The following is a 5,598-nucleotide window of genomic DNA, read 5'->3' on the forward strand; positions in this document are numbered from 1 at the left end:
GCCCAACCCCTACGACGGCCGCTAGCGGGTCGCCCTCTTCTTCGGTAGGCAGACCGGCACCGCCGAGGGATTCGCCAAGGTACGCGCACGCTCCTCCTCCCCCGCGCTACTCCCGCTCGTCTGTCTGTCTTGTGCAAGGTGCCTAATAAGCTCTCCCTTCTATGCTCCTGCCGCAAGGCGCTCGTGGAGGAGGCCAAGGAGCGCTACGACAAGGCCATCTTCAAGGTGCTCGATCTGGTACGAACCTCGCCGCCGACGCTACTTCTTTTTAAACCTCCTCCTCCCCCTCCCCTAGGCTCACACGATTGATTTGTCGGGATTCAGGATGACTATGCCGTCGAGGACGAGGAGTACGATGAGAAGCTCAAGAAGGAGAACATCACATTCTTCTTCCTCGCAACGTAAGGACCACGTGCAACTCTTACTGACTTCGTTACAGTAGGGAGCAGAAATCTTTAGTTAATCCATGACTTTTCAAAGACCTATTCCTTCCGCTGATCGTTTTATAGATGAGGTTGATTCTCTTTCAGAATACCATATCCATGGTTTGACAGTGGCAAATCGCTTTGACTACTCGTTTTACAGACATGGGTTGGTATCTGAAGATTGCATTATCTTTTGCTTGTTTTATAGATCAGATTGATGCACAATGATTTTATTTCTTTGTCCAAACCCCAAATTTGACATGGCTTATATATATATATATATATATATATATATATATATATATATATATATATATATATATATTCTCAGGTCCTTTTGTAAATCCTGATGGGCCATACTATGCAACACTAGTTTACTGCCAAAAGCTGTAATGTAATCTAATGACTGCTACGTTTTGTGCACGTACAAGTCGACTCTCTCCTTGAAAGCTATGGTCTTCTGGCAGTTGGTTGCTACATCCAGTATTGATTTGTTTGTTGTCGCTTGCGCACACTAAAGAGAATCACTTATGCCGTGAAGCAACGTTTATAATATTGTTAGCATGTTCTATTAGTTCCAGAGAAAAAGCGAAATCCCAGCTCCGCCTGCTTCATGATCTATGATAAGTTCACTTGTGTAAGAATAAGGCAGCATTTAAGCAATGGGTAGCAGTATCCACAAAACTAAATATTCTGTTTGTTTTCTTGTGTGCTTAACTGCTTGTGTATTGTTACAGGTGAGGAAGAACCAGCTATTGACGGGCGAGGGCATGGGGTACCTGGAGGCCAAGCACCACCTGCTGTTGAGCATTGAGTTCAATCCATTACTAGGATTCTTGTTGTTTGTCTTTGAACAATGCTTGCGTTTTAGCTACTGCCACTTTGAGCTACTGTAGCTTGTAGTTATCAATTCCAGCTAGGTTTACATATTGCATTTCTGGAGCAGTAGATCGACATTTCTAAGTTCTTTTGTTATAGAAGATGAAAAAATGTTATGTTTAAAGTGTGAGCTGACTAGTAATCCTAGAGAGAACCAACTCCATTTTTGCAAGAGTTAGCTAATATAATTAGTTAGGTACTATTGTATTAGTTAGCTAATATAATTTGCAGCATTAGTTAGGTACTGCTGTAGTCTTTTTTAGACTTCTCTTGTATGAGTAAAATGCTATGAGCAAGAGTAATGCTATGAGTAAATTGAGATTTCCTTGCTTTAGGCATAAGAATAAGCTGATAAGAACAGAATATTGATACTTTGCATGCTATGAGTAAAATGTTGGTACTTTGCCCGCCATATCTGGTTCTTATTTTGGTAGTAGTTTGCATTGCTTATCCAGTAGTATCAGTCAACTGGCCAGCCTGGAGCAGCTTGGTGTTGTACATGATGGTGTTAACTGTGAAAATGCCAAGTGTGAGAAAATTAGAAATTCTGCTCCTTACGTTTATAAATTCTACATATGGTTTCTCATCACTTGGTGTACATATAGCACGTTTTGGGCAACGAATTATTCAGCGTTCTATGTTAAAGCTTTCAACCTTGAAATCACATATTTGTTTGGGCATGTGCTATATGTACCATTTTAGAAGTAGTCCACATATTTCTGTCTGCTATAGTCTTTTTTAAACTTCTTATGAGATTGAAGTATTCGTTCTGATTTCTGGTTTGCTGATTGTTGTAGACAGATGTATGAAACCTCTTAACTGTGGACGACAACTACTTGGGAAGGACCATCATCACCCATCAAGTACGCCATTGAGGTAATTCACCAGTCCCTCCAGCACCAACTATCCATTTTCTCTAGTATGCTTAGGTTTTTCATGCTGTTGTGGTAGCCCCACTGCTGTTGCGTTGAATCTCATGCCAGCGCTGGTGCGCCTGTGGCTTGATGTGCTGTGATCTTTATCTGTGTAGGTTTTGTTTGATGATATGCTTAGATTATGATCATAAGCATGGTGGTTTGATGATGCTGAGGCCAGCTGTTAAACCATGATATAGTTGCTGGAACCGAGCTTAATATTCATGTGTGTATGTGTGCGTGTGTGTCGAGTAAAGTTGTGGTTTGTGCTACTCCTTTGTAACGTGATGAAACAAAGAATGCCCTTTACTCCTTTTTTGAATGGAATGTTCATAATATATTGGCTTCAGTTTTTCTAATTTTTATCAGCTGATTCATGTAACAGGGCATCCGTGGAAGGCGCAGTCCCGACTCTCCAGTGAGTCCGGCATTTGATCGCTATTGAAGGAGCTACATGTAGAAGAAAACACTTGTAGAGCTTGTAACTGATTCCCATAGTTGCAGAGCTTGTATCAACTAAGCTTGTATTACGTGTCACTTGTAGAACTTGTAAATGCTACAACTTGTAGGACGTGTCATTTGTAGAGCTTGTATATGCTACAGCTTCTAGGACGTGTCATTTTAGAGCTTGTATTGAATCTGGCTATTGTTATTTGAAGTATCATGTGTGTTTTTTGCTTGCCAATTTAACTACTGGTTATGTTCTTATTGTCAAATTGAAATATGAAGAATCTGGGCCTAATAGCTAGGACCCACTTATCAGAACCTGACAAGTGGGACCTGTTTGACTAGAGGACCCATTTTATAAAAAAGCTAAAACTATTGTACAAAAAGGCCATGAACCATGAAATAAAAAGGAAGAATTGTTGGGCTTGGCCCATGAAGTCTAACCAAAAATTGACAGGAACAAAATACATAGAAAGGCTGAATTAATGGACTCGGCCCATATAAACACCCAATTGGACCGGGCCGATTCTTGTGCCACATCAGATTGCCATGCTGGATGCCTACGTGGCCTGGGAGGTTGCTAGTGACCAAAACGCCACAGTAGATGTATTTTGGTCATAAACGTCTACGACCATTCCAGAAGAAAGGTCGCTATAGTCAGTTTATGACCGCCAGCTTTTGACCTTATATTTTTGGTCACAAAAAGGTCACAAATTGAAAACAGTGACCTTTCAGTGACCAATAGTTAAGGTCACAAGTTGACATATTTCTTGTAGTGACAAACATCTGCACTTGGAGGTCCAACAATGTCTACAAGAAGAAGATTGTGTAGTAGACATCACATTGGCCCGGGGGGTGATTAAGAATCCTCGGTTTAATTACTCCTTATGCAAACTTTAGTTGTTACTAGCAAATTGTGCCTATGCGTTGCAACGGGGGAAAGAAATCCCCGCACGCCCTTACGACTCATCTGTGTATTTGCTTCTCTTCATCACCATTGTTGATGGTGGTCACATTTTTCATGTATTCACCACGAAAGTAATCAAACACGATGAGCTTTGTCATCATACTCTAGCACCAATGCAATTATGAGACTTGTAATGATTGTGGACGCCACCCATGTCTCACCAACATTTACCGACTTGCAACAGGGGTCTATCTGGATGGTGTCGGCATGGAGGAGCGTGAAACCCCTATCAAAATTGAAATAGTGGCTAGTCTTTAGCTCCTGCACGGCGGCCTCCAAGATGTCTAGTGTGATAGAGTCACACCAGTGAAAATCCATTTCACCTGCAGGGCACACAGATGTCCTCTACTCTAGACATTTTGTTTCGTCCGCTCGAACACTTCCGCAAGATCCTTGCTCATAGCTTTGTTTCACGATGGTCTCCTCCATTGACTCCCCTGGCCCGCCTTGCCATTTTGTGTTGGCAGGCGCCATGTGGCTAATAAAATAAAATGCTGGTACTTCTTCCATAGCTATTAAACCAAAACAAAAAGATCAACCAAAATTAATTAAGCAAATACATTTTTATTTTTATTTCCCCCTAAACTTACGAAAACAACGAAAGTGCTATAGTAAACTGCAAATGGCCGCAAAACTTTAAGAAAATGAAACATGCTTGTACATTGATATGGATGCTCCACGATATTGCATGACTGGCGAACCAGTCTAACTCCTCTCTTTTGGCCTGACGGATCTATTTCCTAAGTAGCAACCTGGCGCGGTATTGCTATATATCTTCGGCAATACCTTGTGAACGCGTGTGTATTTGGGTCGTACTCCTCGCGGTGATTTCCTAGCTCTAAGCAATGTAGGAAAACGTGTTGAATAGAGATGCGGGCAATTTATTTCAGAAAAAGAGATACATGCAGTCTTTTTTTCTTTTTGAGATGAAGATACGGGAAGGTTTATACACTTTTGAGGGGCTACAAGATACGGGTAGGTGATAGACGAATGTGGGGCAGATGATTTCCCAAGCTATGGGCGGACATGCCTAGCCGAGCAATAATTGGCCCATCCTACCGAGCGGGCTCCTGCCTGCCTCGATGCAGCCCAGTATATGGCATGCGCTCATGACTTCTATTACAAAGAAATGGACAAACGAATCATTTTGCTATCACCTTAAATTGACTGTGGGTTTATTTCATAAAACATTAGGGGGTTTCTTACAAAAGAAATCACGAAGTGGAACTAAGAATCTTCCTTTTCTTTTAATATTAGGTATAGGAAAATGTCTGTGTGTTGCAATAGTATATAAACATTCTAGTATGTTAGCTTGTGATTTATCTATCCTTATTAATGCGATTGCGTAATAAATATTTATCAAATCCTGCCTGTGATTTATCTTATATTTTGATGAGATGTTTGTAAGTAAATTAAAGAGGAATTGGTTCAGAAGGTAAGTAAATTATAAGGTGATTAATTATTATGCCTAGCAAAAGAGCCCATGCGTTGCAACGGGAGAGAAAACATAACACACGCTCTTAACTCAACAACCATCACTCAAGACCACAATAGGTCCATCTCCTTTATTTTTGCGAGGCATCATATTTGTGTTGCCTCTTATCCTCCTTCTCACCCTCGCCGGCGATGGCCTCGGTGTTCACACAAAACAAAAAAAAAACGTGTGTTGAATATGGTTAATCCTAAGGCGTCTCTCTCTCCCTCTCTCCTCCCTCCCTCTCTCTCTCTCTCTCTCGCTTTCTCTCACTCGCGATGAGAAATCTGTTGTTTCCCCCTGCGACATTTTTCAGAGGTATGCATCTGCAGTTATCGATGTTTTCTTTTCTGTATATCATTATAGTGGGGTGTTTATTTGCAATCCGGATCGCCGCCAACATGAAAAAGAACGAATCTTGCACAATAAATTATAATTTTGCTTCCATAACAATATTTTAAATATGTTTAGCGTGTAAAATTAACATCATAT

This window comes from Triticum dicoccoides, chromosome 5A (genome assembly GCF_002162155.2).
Source record: "Triticum dicoccoides isolate Atlit2015 ecotype Zavitan chromosome 5A, WEW_v2.0, whole genome shotgun sequence".
Classification (NCBI taxonomy): domain Eukaryota; kingdom Viridiplantae; phylum Streptophyta; class Magnoliopsida; order Poales; family Poaceae; genus Triticum; species Triticum dicoccoides.